The 19,246-nt window shown below is 37.3% G+C and overlaps 1 protein-coding gene across 1 annotated transcript in view; it reads right to left on the reverse strand.

The window, feature by feature from the left end:
- The window catches only part of LOC146489085 (uncharacterized), a 311,447-nt gene that overhangs the window by 142,598 nt on the left and 149,603 nt on the right, over nt 1–19,246 (reverse strand). The gene's annotated exons all lie outside the window — the stretch shown is intronic.

Below are 19,246 nucleotides of genomic sequence, written 5' to 3' on the forward strand. Positions count from 1 at the left end.
AGACATCCGGAAAAATAAAACCAAACAAAACAACAACGACAACGACAATAAAAAGAGTTAGTGGTACGGTAGAACCATCTTGTTTCACTGATTTCTTCCAAGAATAGACTTTCCTCATTAAAGGGGTGCGGTTTATTATTGTTTTTATATATGTTAACTTAATTGGCCGTATAAACGTCATTTTGAAGAAAAATTCTATTGGATTTTTACATGGTAACGAGACTAGTAGAAGAAAAAATAATGGAAATAAAAGAATAATTAATTTATCGGCCGTTATTATCATTATTATTTTTTAAAAAGCCTATGCCTATTTAAGAGCGGCAATCCAGAAATTTCGTCTGGAGGTGTGCAAAATGAAAAAATCGAAAACTCCCAAACTTTGTCAGGACATAGGTCTAGATGAACTATTCCTGGAAAAATTAGTTTAAGTCCGATTAAGTTTTTGTTTTACGCGAAGGGCGACATAGTCGGTTCAGTGGCTCTCACATCGGCGTCCACACCATACGTTATTTAAATGTCGCCTAAAAATAAACAAAACAGTAAATCCGACCATTAAACATCTTGTATATATGTAAAGGAAAATTGAGACGAGTTGACATGTATAAGGCTTTCCTGATAACTACATTACAAAAGTGAAACAGAGAATAACAATTGTTAAAGTGCACATCAAGTATTAATTACTATAAATTAGTTACGTAAATTCTAAGAAAAAGTACAAGATTATTAACCTCTAACTAAAAGTAGATTAAAAGGGAAGTATCACGCAAATTTGCTGTCATTTCAAAACCCAAAAATGTTTGTCTGTCAGCAGAAACAGAGAAATAATTGTCAAGTTTGTTATAAATTATCAACCCAGTGCAATAAAACTGTCGATTAGTGCCTCTGGTCAGAGACAGAGTAGGCCGGTATGGATTGAAACTTGAAAAATGTTAAGCTAATGTTTTTCAAGTTGTCGCATTTATGTTTCCAAAATGCGCTAGAACAGATCACGAGTTGTTCCTTTCAAGAATTGAGTTTATTTCTTTCCACTCGTTGTTCTAGAATTATTTGGCAGCTGATTGAAGGTCTTATTTCATCATTTTTTAACAAAAGATACCAAAAACCCCATGATACTTCCCCTTTAAGCTACATGTAGAAGTCACAAAGCATGCATTTTACTACAAGGGGAAGTTATTTTTAATATTATTATTATTGAGCACCCTTGGGACCATAAAAAAGTGTCCGCTTAAGAGAGGAGTCCACTTAAAGGAGGTCAAAAATGTAGTGTTTGTATGTAGCTGAGAACATGATCAAGTGTCTGCTTACGAGAGGTGTCCGCCTATGGGAGGAGGCCGTTAGTGGAGGTTCGACTGTATTCCACGAGCGCACGTTGATATGCCATGGATATGAGATGATAGGTAGCGCCTCATTGGCATAGGCTAATCACCTCATATCCAACAAGTGCGAGTGGAATAATAGTTTTATTACAGACAATCACAAAATATTGCTAGATCTTGCTGATTTCGCTTTGCAATCTGAAAAACCAGAAGACAATTTAATGGTCGCTATTTCTTGGGCGTGGTATAATGGCTCACATTCCATGGCTGCTAAGCCAATCAAATACCTAGAATTGCATCATAATGATGATCCAGTTTTTAATAAAAGAGTATACATCATATAAACTGCCATTGATTTTTTTTCCAATAACATGAAAAACATCGAACTATCATTATGATGATGATACAGTATAAAACACACAAACATACACTCAATTGAAGAAAAACGCCTTATACAAAGTTTGAATCATAACCAATGTGGCCAGATGGAATTATGGGAGGTATCATTAATATTAGCATGCACGTATTATGTTTTTTCTCTTTGTCCGTAAGAATTTATTAAGCTCTAAAACCCTTTACAATGCTTTTATTTTCTATCAAGAAGAATGTATTCTAAATAAGCTCAAAAGGTCAAAAGTCTCTCCAAAAGTTGTTGGGTCTTATCATTCATGGTTCACATCTTTTTCCGGACATCAATCAAGTGTAATTATACAGCAAAATTTAATATTTAAACAGCTGAAGAGGCTGAGCAAAGGAAGACTAAAATCAGAGATTTGCCAAAGTTACATGTACATTATTCCAATGGGTGAATTCAAAACGCTCAACATCAAAAATGGACAAAAATAAGTTTTGGAAACACTTTAATTAATTAAATTATCATCTTGTTGGCAGGAATTGGTACATGTACATCTACAGGTCACGGCGTTAAATTACGTATTATAATAATTATAAGTCATCCAATGATTTGAAAAAAACTAATTTATACTCTTGGTAGTCAACAAACCTTTACGAAAGCAAAATCTCGGCATGCAAAATTAAAACAGCCAATTTTATCATGCTCAACAATTGTACGTTCTAATAATTGGATAGATCTTGGACGGGATCGGTATTTTGAAAATCCAAACTCGTATATTGGCTCGACATGTTTTGAACTTTGCAACAGCAAAAGTTCTCTTGTTTTAGCAGGTATTTTCATGATGTAACAATAACTTGCGCGTAGAAATGAAGGTAATTTTGACGCGTAATGACATATATAAGCTTAAGCTTATGTGCCAACAGAAATTAATGGATCACCGGCGGCAAACGCGTTTGTGTTTTCAAGCACCCATCGTACGACGTTATACGTCGGATTAAAATTTCAAAAAAATACCAAACGACAAACATGTTGTTTAACTTCCACATCGTTGCAGAGGGGCAACCACCGAAGTTTTAGGTCTTGCGTGGATTAGATTGTTAACATGAAGACCAAGCCATAAAAGCAACTGCAAGCTCCACAAAGGAAACCAATCACTCAGTGGGACCCCAACACTATTTGGACTCACTTCGCAAAAGCATCCCTCAGTGGACGAATCAGACAATCCAGGCCTCACAAAGAAAACCAACCAACACACCATTAGTAGAAAATACCCATTCACATTGGGAGAATTCCGAAAGACAGGCAACATGTTTTTAAAAATTTCATCGCGAGTCATCGCAAGGAAATTTTTTCGAGGTTCGCGGCAATCTCGTTCCCAGAGCCCTCGTTACCCTTGTCCAGCGGAGCGGGAAACGAGAAACTCTGGGATAAAGCGTTTTCGGATGACAAGATTCTTGTCATGGGTTCAATTGCGCAGGCGTGAGCATCTTGACAAAATGGCGACGAATGCAGAGAAAGTATTCCACGATGGAATTGAATTTTCTGTCACAAAATTAGGAAATCCTAACCTAGAATTGAAAAAGGAGCAGTACGATGAGATTGGGGCCATTTTTCCGGAGAAAAGGGATGTACCGGACTGTGTCGCCAACGGCTTTTGGCAAATCGCTCTGTTGCAAACTTGAAACATATTGAAAGTGAAGGTAAATAGAAAGACTCGATAGTCATCATTGCGTCGCTGTTAAATGCAATGATCCGGGATCAGTTGCAGAAGTTAAAAGGTTGTGTGTATGTCTGTGTTTCCAAAAAAGTATAGTGGAAGACGAAGGAGAGCAGAGGGTTACGGTCCCTAAAGATGTTAACAAATGTAGATTGCTGTTTGGTTATCCCGAGGTTTTTGTGGACAACAAAACCGTAGCGAAGATGTTAGGAATTTCAGAGGCGAGTGCGAGCGATAGTCATAGATGAGGCTCATTTGGTTCTACAATGGTATTTATATATTTTATTTAAAAAATAAGAATGTTGTTTAGAATGTTGTTGAGTTATCATCTTTTATTTCATTAATCTGCATAAATCATTGTAGGCATCAGAATAAAGTTATCATTTAATTCACATGTCTTGATTATTCTGTATTCGATACATTCTATAAAAGTGGCCCTTTTCCACCCCTGGGGAAAAGGAATTAATCTAAGCTAATATAATCTCTATAAACAATCAATGGTGGCTTTTGCTATATTATAGACAGTCCCTTGATGAGCAATCCGGCTTAGCCACTTTCATATTCCGTCCAGGATCTAGATGTTTGCTGTTAGCTCAAACTCTAGTCCTACTGAAAAAATACATTTGGTTTTGGATAGCAAATAGAATCTGTCATTCAGGGTTTCCCTGTACAATGTTAGTATGATGACCCGGATGTTAGAAAAACCGATAATTTAACATTTTGCAAGGGTTGTGTAATTTTTTATCTGCTTCAATGGACTGCCTTAACACCTGCATGGAACACCTCTTGAAATCACCACTGTTACTGGAAATTTTTTGTAGTATATCAGTCTCTTGGTTACGCTTAAACATTGTAACAAATCACCCTTGAGTAACCAATAGTAAGTGAGGTGCATGCCTGTGAATGAACTAAGTGAATTAACAAATACTTTTGTTTTCTGTTCTAAGATGCTCATTTAGCCAGCTTAAGGGAAGATTGGGGTTCTGTCCAATTTGTTCCTGTAGTTCTATTCACCCAAATATTTAAGGCGCTACTTAAGACACACCTTTTTACTATGGCATTCGCTCCTGATTGATTTTTTGATTTTTCTTTTTTAAGTAGTTTTATATACATTTTTTTTTAATTTTTACATTTTACATTTTATTATATATTTTTACTTTTAATCATAACTTATTATAATCGAAGTAATACTCCTATTGTTAAAATACATATTGTGCTTTTGTAATTATTGTAATGCGCATTTGATCATCTTGTCATGGAAAATGCGCAATATAAGCGAATAAATTATTTTTAAATTAATTATTATTCCCTGCAGTACCAGTTCTGGCCCTCACAGGAACTGCCACAAGAGCCACCAAGGGAGGTATAGTAGATTCCCTGGGGCTCTCTGATCCAGTTATTGTTGAATCAAACCCAAACAGGGCAAACCTACATGTATATTATGCGTATCATGTTTGCCCCAATAGAGGAGATGGGAAACTTGAATCAATGTTACAATCCATTGTTGTTGAACTGAAAGCTAGAAATAATCAAATGCCACTTATCTTAATTTATGGGAATCTGGTAACTGGTGCTGAATGTTTCTTTTACTTCACCAACAGTATGGGTAATTAAAAAGATCAGTACTACCCTTCTACTGCACTGCCTTTAGCAAAAAAACAAAACAAAAAACAGGCTTTTCAGCCAGTACCATGCACAGTACCCTGAGCATGAACAAAATCTCATTGTTGAAGAATTAGTAAAGGAAACATGTATCCACCGCATACTTTTTGTGATCATTGCATTCGACCTTAAGATCGACTGTAACAACATCAGACGAGTAATCCACATTGGAGTCCCCCACACAATGGAGGATTACTGCCAGGAAGGTAGGCCGGGCTGGAAGAGATGGTCTCTCAGCCAGGGCAGATATCTTTTACAACTCCTACTGAACAATATCTCCAAATCAGAAAAAACATGTCTGATGAAATGAGGAACTTTGTGCAATAAAAACAGGGCAAAGGGAAAATGATTCTCAGCAATTTTGACCATGATGTCCTCAACAATCATGATCCTGCCCATGTGCTGTGACTTTCACCGTCGTCAGTGCAGGTGTAATGACTGTGAGTTTGCACAAGCACTTGCAGACATAGTCGTTGACAATTTTTCCCCAGGAGCAACCAAGTGCTCTTCATCTTCTCCAGGATCAATCAGGTGAAGAGCTGAAGGAAACTATCTTTGATGCTGAAGTCAAGACCCAAATCAAAATGTACCTTATTCAATACCGAGTCAACCTACAACGACAACTAGGCAGGAGTACTGTAGGTAGTGTGGGTCTTTCAAGTAGATTTTCTTTTTAAGTGATTGATTTAGTCCTACAACACTTAACTAACACAATTAACTTCTGTTGAAAAGGTGCAAACCATCTTACCTGTCTATAGCCATGAGATTGCTACAGATATTTTCTGTATTATTCAGAACACCTCTGGCAACCTTGAATAATAATTATTATGGTAGAAATGATTGACCATGAAATTCTAATTTTAAGGCCTGACCCTTAAGCTTATATTTGTAGGACTTTATTATGCACAGCCAGAGGGTTTGGGGGGAGGGGGGGGGGGGGGGTTAAGATTTGTAGCTATCTCTGACAGTCCTTGGTTGTGCTTGGCAGATTAAAAGAATGATATTGTGATATTTTTTGAGAGGGGGCTTGTAATTCAAATTTTATAGACAATTGTGAACTTGTCTGAGGATGTTTGGGTTCCATTTTAACGTGCAATCTTCAGCAAAACCAGTGCAGACAAACATACATGAATGCATAGCACCTTTTGTTTGGCATGCACCCCTTTCCCCACTTGTCAATGTTGACTTAGAGGTTTAATGTAAATGTTATAGTCTAAAACTGGAAATGATTAGAAACTAGTTTGATTTCTTTTTTTCTTTGCTTTTTTTTTTGTCAAATATTATCATAAAATGACATAAAGGAAAACAAAATACAAGAATTTTGAGCCATTTCATTCAGGTACCTCAAAGGAAACAATACAATTATTTTTATTAAACATTCAAAATAAGTATCACTATGTGGACAGTCCATCAAAATCCTTGTCTCAAACGACTATATAAACAGTGCATAGTTAGGTGCTGGGTACTCTGTACACATCACTGCTTCATATACTAGGAATGATAACAAATCTTGCATCCAAACAAAGCTTGAACGGATAGAATTGCAGCCTGTTAAATTATTTTTTGTCTAATATCATGCATTAAGCAACATTTAACTATACATGAGCACTGACAACAAGGATAATATAATTATTCCGTTGCTGATCAAGCTCGGTCTTACTCATCAGAAAGTTGACATTATCAAAGTCCTTAATGTCGGTTACAATTGGCTGTGGATCATCAAGTTGGCTGGTTGGAACTCTCTCAAATGTGACAAACTGAGCGATCTAATGCATTTCAGAGTTGCGATGGTTGCGAAGAATTATGTTGGCCAGAATTCTGAAATCGAAGTTCTCAAATACAACCTTCGTCTCTTGGCCAGACTAAGACAGATTTAATTTTTATTCGGCCTGCTCAACGTGATCGCGTTTACCTGGCTTGGCTTCCCGTTGCTCTGCTAGAAAATTTCTACAAATTCTCCGGAGAAACGCGTCGCCGTCACAATAATTTAGACCCGTTACACTCTCTATAAGACTTAATAGATTCTCACTCTCTGCTTTGGCTCCAAACAAATCAATCGGGTGGTTTGCGAAGCCAGAAATCGGCCTGATATTTTCCGCCATTTTGTTGTTTGTTCCCAGCCCCGTCAGAGCCGAAAACGGTTACGCATGCTCAGATATTCAGCCAATGAGAATGCGATCCGAAACGCTTTATCCCAGAGTCTCTCGTTTCCCGCTCCGCTGGACAAGGGTAACGAGGGCTCTGGGAACGAGATTGGGTTCGCGGCACAGATGGCGCATGCGCCACTGGGGTGTGCCGCGCTATCAAATGTGGCTGATGGTCTGGCTGATGTGGATTGGCTCATCAAAGCAATTACCGTTTTGAACAGGTGTTCAAAGGTCTTCAAAGTAATTTTGGCACAGGAAATATCTACCCAAATATATACTTCAAATTTCTTACCAATAACTTTACCTATTGCTATAATAACTAGCGTATTGAAAATTCTTGGCTATTTTAAATCGAGTCCACCTCAACAGCTACAAACAATTACAACTCTATCGGGGATAACTTTAATAGAAGTCAATAAATGCCTATATACGTGTATATATGTAGTAGCAGTACTTTATATCATTATAAGTGCCAACAACGAAAAAGGAAAATTAGGGGCTTGAGCCTTTGAAAAGTGTATTGTAAGTAAGTTTCCATTTGAAAAATGGTGTGTGGTAATTTTATTGCGGTACTGATATTGGTTTTACGCTATGTACAAAATAAGTTTAATTTGTGGGAAAAAAAACTCAACGAAAACTCAATATTAAGACTGTCCTAGTTTTCTAGCGGGATCTATATCGTGTTGTTCCAGGAAATATCCATCCCTCGTCACGAAAGGAATTGGAAATTCCGGATGGGTGGGGCCGGGTCAAAGGCATAAGGAAATTCCAGCGGGGAGGGGGGGGGGGGGTATGAATGGTTAGATTAGTTTCCAGAAGGTCAACTTTACATTCATTCCGGACATAGTTAATCTAGCTAGTTGCTCAAAATGTAACGAAATGTGGGTACAATAGAAGAGGTGATATCAACTGCCAAGAGAATTTTCTCTTGCAACTGCTTAATAATTAAAACGAATTATGGCGACGTGAGCAATTCCAATGCCATTCTCATCCCCCACAGAGCCTCCTGGTCCAACCTCCAGCAGCTAAGAGGACCAGGCGCCGGGCTCTGGGAACGAGAATGGGTACTAGAATGTTCCCATGCGCCAGAAAGCACAGGCAGACTGGTACGAGAGACGGATTGTGTTGTACTGTAGCTGACGGTTACAAAAACTATTCCACACACACTTCCTGTTTCTTGAGAAGCTCGACACATGCGGGTCATTTGACATTTTTGAACAAATTAATTACTGTGACTGTTAAGGTATATCTGTATTGGCGGCTGCGTGTGATACGAATACGAAAGTTGCCTACAAACTTTTTTTTTCACTCAATCTCTAAAACATTTAAGCTCAGTGAGACCAGTTTGCAATAACAGTCAAACGCGAATGATGACGTAGACTTGCTCCCGGATGAGATGTGATTTTACCGACATTTTTGAAAGTTTCGGCTAAAACGAGAGCTCATTGGAGAATAACTTCACTTGCGTTTAAACCATTGCTGGACCCAGACTTTCTGTTACAGTTGCTATTATTCCTGCCTTAACTCTAGAGGAAGAGGGTCAGGGGTGGGGCTGATGTCAAAGGGGATGGATCTCAGGGAACTCGGTACTATATATCATGTCAAATTGGATCATCAAGAATCCTGCTGGACTCTGGGTTGTCTCTTTCTTGACTGATGTTCACGGTAGCACTCGTTGAATTGAGTGAACGGCGAGCGAAGTTTGGGATCCTGGTGAATAATTATTTATTGCTCCGGCATTTCTTTGACAAAATCCAAACATGGATTTGCATCAAGGTTTTTTCAGATTTGTAGTTTCCAAGAGATCGCAAAACCCAAAGCAAGCTTTACGATAAATAAAAAGTCGTATCCCCCCACTAGTTTAAAGTGCATACAGGAATCCTTGAAGTTTATTTTTAATTAAACTAGGATGAACATCATTGATTTATCTCAATAAAACAGTTCATCGCATTCCCTTTTTACAATCACTTGTTCTCTTGGAGACTGTAAGTGGGGATTCCGAGTTTGGTCAGTTTTTTGCTTCATATTATAATGATTATCTCGTCCAAATGAGCCTTAAAAGTGCTAATCATGTTAAGAATGATGATAACGAAGTACAAAGGACGGGTATGTTAGAAATTAAATTATGAACATAAATTAACATAATTATAAGTGAGTGGCGAGGAAGAGGCCCAAGAGCATACCTTCGAGTTGTAATTTTATCGTCGGATAGTTGAAGTTTTGAGTTTAGAGTGTAGAATCCGTTGTGAGATCAACTTTACAGAACTGAAATAGCCTCAGTAAAGCGTAATCACGGGGAAAGTTGTGAAGAAGCCATATCTGAATGTGAGGGGAATTAAATACTTAAAACACAATTTTTTACAGGGTAAGAATGATGAAAATGTTACTTGAAGTTGAAAATAAGTCCAGCTTTAAAAAGAAAAAGCCTTTACTAACTGCTTGATGGACGCCAAAAGACTGCCTAAACAGGAAGTGCCCTAAAAGTCCGCTTATAACCGGAAGTGCTTTCGCGTGGTGGAGGACTGTCTGCTGGTAAGTACCATGACAACACTTTCTCTCCTACTTCTTTCATCCGCAGTTCAAATGTGTAAATTCCATTTCTATCTCATCACCTCCATGGGTATATTATGAATTACAAAATAACCAACTTCCAGTCGGCTTGATAACTCAGTTGGTAGAGCACTGCATCGGTATCGGAAAGGTCATGGGTTCCAACCCTATTTAAGTTAAGTACAAAACGGCGATGGTATCTCCTATATTAATTTTTTTATAAACAGTTCAAATATTATACTACAGAAAGGAGAGGTGGACAAAGGTCTCTTCTGGTTCGGCTTACAACACCCACAATCGTGTTTTATCGGTAAATTCTCCGAACTCGATCATTTCGGCACAAACCCACATTTTTGGAGTTTGCCTCGTTAAGTTGTTATAATACACGCATTAACAGATTAACTGAGAAATTTATTGTTATTAACAAGAATTAAGTTACTCACCACGATAAGAGCAGTCTAATAAAGTTAAATAGTGTTTATTTATAATCAATAGTTCAGCTGGTGTTACAGAAGGCTGACCCTTTAAGGTTACCCTATACCATAGGAGGTGTCTTGCGTCCAAGCGATGTAGCGCGTCCGGTTTAAACTGTAGATACCTAAACCCCTATATCAAATTAAAGCTTATAGAGCTGGCTATCAAACTATACCAAGAATTTTTAAATAAAACGACCTCTAAATGCGACAGTCCGAATCACCTTTTGAAAGCTACAAGTGAAGGCGAATTTTGTTTTTCGTTAATTTAATTTGGTCCTCAGTTTCCGGACCCAAAGCGCTGAAAAAACGTGTCTGCGTTTTCCCATATTCAATTGCAGTGAAAAGTTACAATACATTTTCGAAATAGGATTACAAATATGTGGAGTGATCGTACAAAAATCGCTCTCGAAGAAAAATACATTTCGAAACAAAAAATTCGCAGACACGGTTTTGTTATTTATATTTTAAACTAGCTACTGTCCAAATTTGAAGGCAAACAAACAAATTCCCTTTGAGTTTTAGCTCTTTAAAGTGACCCCTTCAAATTAAAAAATTGATTCGAGAAAAAAGCGCTAAAAGTTCGGAAAAAAATAGTGTGATAGCCACCTCTATAAGCTTTAATTTGATATAGAGTTGTATCAATCTACAGTTTAAACCGGACGAGCTACATCGTTTGGACGCGAGACACCTCTAAAAATCTACGGTAACCTTAATTTTGGTGTTGCATACATTGTAATAAAGTTAAATACTGTTTATAATGTTACAGAAAGCTACCCTTTCAGTATTGCATGCAGTATAATAAAGTTAAATACTGTATATAATCAATAATATTACAGAAAGCTACCCTTTCAGTATTGCATGCAGTCTAACAAAGTTAAATACTGTTCATAATCAGTAATGTTACGGAAAGCTACCCTTTCAGTATTGCATGCAGTATAATAAAGTTAAATACTGTATATAATCAATAATGTTACAAATAGCTGCCCTCTCAGTATTGCATGCAGTCTAATAAAGTTAAATACTGTTTATAATCAATAATGTTACAGATAGCTACCCTTTCAGTATTGCATGCAGTATAATAAAGTTAAATACTGTATATAATCAATAATGTTACAAATAGCTGCCCTCTCAGTATTGCATGCAGTCTAATAAAGTTAAATACTGTTTATAATCAATAATGTTACAGATAGCTGCCCTTTCAGTATTGCATGCAGTCTAATAAAGTTGAATACTGTTTATAATCAATAATGTTACAGATAGCTGCCCTTTCAGTATTGCATGCAGTCTAATAAAGTTAAATACTGTTTATAATCAATAATGTTACAGATAGCTGCCCTTTCAGTATTGCATGCAGTCTAATAAGGTTAAATATTGTATATAATCAATTATGTTGCAGATAGCTGCCCTTTCAGTATTGCATGCAGTCTAATAAAGTTAAATACTGTTTATAATCAATAATGTTACAGATAGCTGCCCTTTCAGTATTGCATGCAGTCTAATAAAGTTAAATACTGTTTATAATCAATAATGTTACAGATAGCTGCCCTTTCAGTATTGCATGCAGTCTAATAAAGTTAAATACTGTTTATAATCAATAATGTTACAGATAGCTGCCCTTTCAGTATTGCATGCAGTCTAATAAGGTTAAATATTGTATATAATCAATTATGTTGCAGATAGCTGCCCTTTCAGTATTGCATGCAGTCTAATAAAGTTAAATACTATTCATAATCAGTAATGTTACGGAAAGCTACCCTTTCAGCATTGCATGCAGTGTAATAAAATTAAATACTGTATATAATCAATAATGTTACAGAAAGCTACCCTTTCAGTATTGCATGCAGTATAATAAAGTTAAATACTGTATATAATCAATAATGTACGTTACAGAAAGCTGCCCTTTCAGTATTGCATGCAGTCTAATAAAGTTAAATACTGTATATAATGAATAATGTTACAGATACGGATAGCTGCCCTTTCAGTATTGCATGCAGTCTAATAAAGTTTAATACTGTATAGAATCAATAATGTTACAGAAAGCTGCCCTTTCAATATTACATGCAATGCAGTCTGATCATAAAGTTAAATACTGTTAACAATCAATAATGTTACAGAAAGTTGCCCTTTCAATATTGCACGTAGTCTAATAAAGTTAAATGCTGTTTATAATCAATTATGTTACAGAAAGCTGCCTTTTCAGTATTTCATGCATAGTCTAATAAAGTTAAATACATGTAATTTTTCTGATCAATGATGTTACAGTTATTCCATTCAATTACGTTAACTAATTAACATTTGAACGCTGCTATACAAGTGAACTAATACAAAGCTGCCTTTTCGGTATGCAGTTTTTGCCTGTTTTGCTTTAAAAGTCTTAGTACTGTTAACCTTGGAAGTGGAAAGATTAAAAGTGACAAAAAACATCGGCCACAAAACAAACTATCAGCTACTAGTCTCTTTTTTGACACCAATTGATCACGTGAGAAACCTAAGCTGCTAGAAACCAACTTCTATGTGGCCTCTATGTTCACACATCCGTGCTCTCTTATTAGATGTTGCTCTCGAGCATCACTGAAATTAGGCTCAATACAAATCTACGAAAAAACACAAACCAAAGCGTTCAACCAAAAGCTTCCACGCGCCCTTCGATGCAAGTTTTAAGTTTTTCTTATTTCACTTCCTGCCTTTAATTTGATCCCGTCCCGCTGACCCGTACCATACAGGATCTTCACACCGATGAGGCCGAGATTTTTTATCGTAAAGAAAAAATGCTTTCCTATATATCCAGCCTGCATGATAGGAAATAAAAAAAAAATCCCTTTCCGCCATGATTATCTGACATCTGACACATCTGATAGACTGCATCCGTGTGAAAGCTATTCTGGCCTTAATATAAGTCAGCTTACACTTGGTAATGGTATTTATATACCGCATTTTCTATTTACATATTCAAATGCGGTTTACATTACTTCAGTGCAAGGGTGAGATCGGACATCGGCATCCAGCCCACCAAACCCATGAAATCATGAAATAGAACAAAGACTAGACCAGCACACCGGGATCTCCATGCCCTACTCTTTGCGATTAGTGTGTGGGTTCTTTAACGTCCCACGGGGTTATGAACATTGTGAAGTGTTGTGAGACGGGGCCTACGGTTTATCGTCCTTATCTGAGAAGACTAGAAAGTCTAACCATTTGCAGATGTCATTACAAAGGCAGCACTTTCTCATCCGGTTATTTAAAGACCCTGAGTATTGGTCCGGCCGGGGTTTGACCCCACGACCTCCCGCACGGTAGTCCGATGCTCAACCAACTGAGCCAGCCGGTCGGCACTTGTCAAGTCGACCTGTCACTGGCGAGGCATCGGACATGAGTGGCAAGTCATGAAATGGAGTTTTGTAAGAACTTTTAGTTCAGTAGATCGTCTGGCTTATCGCAATCTGGAATGATATCTTTATCACTCACATTATGTTGACTTGCACACAGCTTATAAAACCCTTAGTTCAGTTCAGTAACTTTAAATGAAAATTTTTCTTTCAAAGTGGTCAATGAACTTGGTGCTTGTACAGCTTTGAAAAATTGCGATTGTTAACTAAGTTCCGCGGCTATAAACTAATTCTATCTTAAGTTTTATTATATATATTTTATAGTAAACCGTTTGGGTGTCATATATTCATAACCTAATTTCTAACATAACATCTCGGTGATGTGCAAAATTTTAATGCTGAATAGCCTGCGCGACAAGATCACAAGGTGATAAGGGTAATTTATTAATAAATTAAGAAAACAGAGCTATGGCTTTGGCTCACCCGACTAGAGACAGTAAATCGCAGAGGCAAAATTAATTAATGTTTGTGGTGTTTTCTCCTATCCTATATCCTACGGCACTGGGAGCCATGAAATTACAGCCAAATTACAAAAGCTTTGCAGCTACCCACGCTAGTTTTTGGTCTTGTCGCGTAAGCTGGGGGCTTTAACATGAAATAACGGAAGGTTATTTATAATTGAAGTGGTTGTATAGAAGCCGAGTCATGTTCTCTATACTTCTATCCCTCCCTCATGTGGGATAAATCAGCGGAACAACGCAGCCTTTGAAATAAAGATCTGAAGTAATGACAAATACCAAGAGTCAGCTGGAGAAAGGTTAATAATTTTTTGTTCTCATGCCAAGTTCACATCTTTCGCTCGCGACTCACCACCCCATCCTCCCTCCCCCCATCCCGTCCCCGCACTTCCTCCATCTCGGGTCACGCTTTGCAGTAACAACATTCCTAACAACTTTCGTAATTACTGAGAGCGAACTGTTAAAATTTATATTGGAGAAAGATTTCTACACGGTTCTGTCTCTCATCAAAAGGTACCCTACAGTAAAATCGGTTTTTTATTGGGACGTGGGGAGGGGAGGGAAGGGGGGGAGCAAGCGCTGCGCTTATTCTTTGGTATGTTCACTATTCAAATTGGTTAAACGTAAATAGAAAACTCTACTTTTCTTCCTTTTATTCTTTGTTTCTCTGTTTTCACTTTTTTCCCTGTCGTTATTTCTTAATTTTCAAATTTACCTTTTATTTGTTGTTGGAGAACAGCTGCTGTTACCACCATTTCGTGTGTATGCTGACCGTACATTGTCAGATTAGCTTGTTAATGGTGTTTTATTAATTCTATTACATTAAATTAAAGATTAATTTAAGCCTGTTAAGCCGGCATTCGCTTACAATACGTTTTCAATACAATCCAGTTAAAAGGGAAATCATTGGCGGTAAAAAACCTCCCAATCATCAGGAGAGAAGTTATGAGTTCCAGCCAAATTAGTGTACCTGTCTTTTACTCCCCTTGGAACAGTGTAGTAGCCGGCAAACTCTGCGTACGAATGTTGGTTTGTGTTCGCATTATCATAAATGACGATGTCGTCACCAAATCTTGGCCCATATCTTTCATCTCTGTAAATTGCGTGTTTTGGGTCTTCCACCATACTTTGGAAAGGTGCCAGTCCTTCTTTATCGTGGAGTGAGAAGATGAACGCATTGCTTGTGTAGCTATACCCACTGGACCCTGAAAAAGATGGAGAAAAAATAAAGAGACATGCATGAATTACAAGATAACTCAGTTAAGGTTGCTTTTCTTTTCGTTTTGAAAAGAAAGTATACGGAACAAATGTTCTAATCTTTCTTGGCCTTCTTCTCGTTGTTGGCATTATTGGAAAGCGGTCCCTAGTCAGTGGCAAAGCTAAATAAGCAGACCCCAAAATTAATTTATTGTATTGTATAAAGTTGGACCAAAAACAAATGAAGAAACGTGGTAATTATGTGCACGATAGTTAATCGGCAAAGTAATCACCTTTAAAACTTTTGATAATAATTATGCTAGTCTGTAACGTTTTCCGCCGACTTGACAGGTGAATGGATCGAAACTTAAAAACGGGATTGTCCACATTTCAAAATACTTTTACCCCTCAAATGTACGAAAATCATCTTTTTTAAAATTACTTTAGCTCTCTTAGTCTGAAAACCTCCATAAGAAATTTGTACAGAAATTATGTGCCATCGGATTCCAATACAAACCCTGTATTTTGCTCCCCTGTTTGCCCTGAGTCAACCTTCGCATGAAGGAGCGCATTCCTCTTAGTCCCTTGCGCTTCACCCACCAGAGGAATAACCCAGTTTCGCCAAAAAATCTATCAGTAAGGACCATTATCAGCAAGGTTCCCTTTTATTTTTCCCAAGAATTCAATATTATTCTTTAACCTTCATGTAAATTTTTCATGGGAAAAGTCCCTGTCCTCTGGTGTAAACACTGTAAGCTAGGGACTTGTCCCACCAACAATTAAACACATTGAGTTCCCTCTTACAACGTTGTTTTGACGGCACTGTAAATTTGCAATATCACTGAGACATACTGGTTTTGCTAGAGTCACACTCCGGTATTCACAATTGTTCGTCTTAATTGAAAGAATCCTCGAAACATCGAGTCCTGATAGAAGCACTTGAAGATCCTTTTATCCGCGTTTGCCTTTGTCACTCACAGAATAATACATCATTCTCATCAAGTCAGCCTGGTGTCATTCCACAATATCAACCTTTGTGGATTTAATAATACGGAACTTTTCACTGTCCGAAACTTTTAATCGGTCTGAGCTAATATAATTGGGTTAAGATTTCCAGCTAATGAATTGTTCCTCTAAAAGCTGTAAAAGTCCTTGTAATTATCAACACTAAAACAGCCCCCACCATACCGCAGAAAGAGACGTCGACGCTGGCACTGGAAATTTAGTCGGTTTCATTCGACAAAGTATGATTCCATTGTTACACGGTTGTAAACAGGGCTAATAAAACTATGAAGATTGTGATCAATAAGATTGTACACTTAGAAGAACCTGCTGGAATGAGGGTTGTAAAAGAGGAGAGGCAGGGGGGAGGGGAGGGTTCTGAAAGCTACACATATGTGTTTGTAGTATTGTCACTCATATAAACAACAGAGGAATTTTAAATTAAATTACTTATTTAATTTATTTAATTTAAATTACCGTCCCAGGGAATGTCCGTGTACCCTCCGAACACGTACGGACCATTTCTGATGATTGTAACGGTGTGTCTTTTTCCATCGCACCTGCTGTGAAAGGTACTGACTGCCCAACCGTGTATGGAGGCGCGGTAACACAAAAGCCACTTTGGGTTATTTCCAACGGCAGGCGCAAGGAACATGGCTAACATGGTTGAGTTAATGGACAAATCAGAAAGCATATCTAAAGGAGAAAAAAGAAAACAAAAACAAAAAGGTTAACCTTCATTGAGTCAATGGACAAACCTAAAGGAGAAAAAAAGGTTTACCTTCAGTATTAGCATTTAAGATATCTTCGAGGTTTGCTTCCATTGGTGAGTTTTCTTCACAATCTTTCTCTACTCAAAACCAAAGTTAGATGTTTCACAAATTTTAAAGCATATCAATACTCAGTTGATAGCGAACATTGAAAATGGGAAGGTTATTCGTGGTTTTTTGCTGATATCTTCAATCTTATCTTCTAAGCACACGAGGAGACTCTTATTTTTCCCCCAAATCACTGCAGTTTTTGAGGCGATAACTTAACCTTTTTTAGATGCTTAGAAGAACTATCAGTTACTGTAAGTCAGTATCGGCTGGGTACTGTTAAAGGAGGGAAAGGGTGGGGAGGGGTAGGTACGGCGACGATTTTCCGGGTCAGATTTGTGGATCCTTCATATTTGACAACCACTCAGAAAGTTGCAGATCCCATAATTAAGAATGAACAAATCAGTCGTGAGGCCTTTTTCTGTAGTTCCTGGGAGATAAATAAAATATGTTGATTATTTACGGATAGTACTTGTCGATGCAGATTCAAAACTAGCCTGCAAACGGGTTTCCGTATAAACGAATTTCGCGCAAGAAAATATTCGGCGTGCATAGCCCTGAAGATGAAATCCAAAGAAAAGATGGGATAGGGCATCACACTGACAGTCATCGTTGGTTCACTCCCCCACAGCAAAAAAAGCCATTTTTCAATTGAGTAAAACTTACTCTTTTTTTAGAGTAAACTGGTAATTTTACTCAGTATTTTGAGTAAAGTTACTCGCGATTTGAGTAAAATAATTAACGCGAAATAGTTAGTAGAATTTACTCTTAATGTTGAGTAAATTTTATGAGGAGTATTTTTACTCTTATAGTTGAGTAGAAACTACTCAGCCAAGACTAAATCACTTTTAGTAGAATTTACTCTTAATGTTGAGTAAATTTTATGAGGAGTATTTTCACTCTTATAGTTGAATAGAAACTACTCAGCCAAGACTAAATCATTTTTAGTCATTTTACTCTTACACTTGCTTTACAGCTCAACTAAAATGGAAAGGCCAATTAGTTTGTCATTGGGCCGATTAAATCGTCGCGCGGCATGTCAAGGGTTAAGAGTAATTTGCCGGGGGGGGGGGGCTCCCATATAAAAGTGACAAGGGTTGTCGTCAGAAATTTTGAAAATAAAAAAACCTATTAAAGAGGTTCCATGATCCTGTTTTGAGGGCGTGGCTCCAAATTGTTATCACCCCTAAGAGGTACCAATATTGTAAAACAACACATTAACGGTCACTTTCATAATTTTTAATAGCGAGAAAGACGATTTCTTCAAATACCTCCTACTCGTAAATCAGTTGACTGTCAAATAGCTCCTATCATATTTTTTATGTCCCAATACCCTAAAAGGTACTGCGAAAGCTCCCGCTGTGGACTTTTTGAGGCCGGACACCCTAAGAGGTACCAAAATCGCATTTTTAACCCCTAAAATGTACGACGAGCACCCCCGTCACTTTATAGAGGACTCCCCCCGGGGTATTTTGGCTCTGCAGTATCTCGTTAAGCAAGGTTGTTATATCTTTCTTAAAATACTTCATGATGGCAAAAAATACCCACAGATCTCAGGGACTAATTCAACGAAATTAAACATACGGGGTACAACTTTTATAAATGTATATCTTTATATTTTTTCCCTAGCTACAGCTATATCTCAAATCATGAAGATTATGCCCACATGAAACTTATTTTAGCATGATCTCCCCAGAAGCGTCTCATAACAAATGATAAACTTATAGGCTGATAAAGTGAATGATATATGTAACAAATTCTCTCTTCTCTAGATATACACCTAAGCTTTTTTATGAACAGGATATGCTAATCAATGAACCAATCAATCAACTAACTTTTTATCAAAAACTTTGGTAATACATGGTCACTCAATGCCATTTCCCCCAAGCCAGTTTTTCGTGGTACAAATGCTCGATATCAAATATCAATATAAGGATTACAAATCTATTTAAAATATTACATTAATATTTAACAATTATTCTCTGAAGGTGAAGTAAATATTGCTGAATATTCACTGAGATGAAGAAAAAATTATAATATATATACCCGGTTGTCACTTGGCCTAGTTTCCGTGAGTGTCAAATAGCTCATTGGTAGAGTATCTGGACTAGCAATAATACTAATTAACAACAATGCATCAGAACTAAAAAATTTTTTTTTTG

Source organism: Pavona decussata, unplaced genomic scaffold (assembly GCF_977016875.1).
Source record: "Pavona decussata unplaced genomic scaffold, jaPavDecu1.1 SCAFFOLD_6, whole genome shotgun sequence".
In the NCBI taxonomy this organism is placed as follows: domain Eukaryota; kingdom Metazoa; phylum Cnidaria; class Anthozoa; order Scleractinia; family Agariciidae; genus Pavona; species Pavona decussata.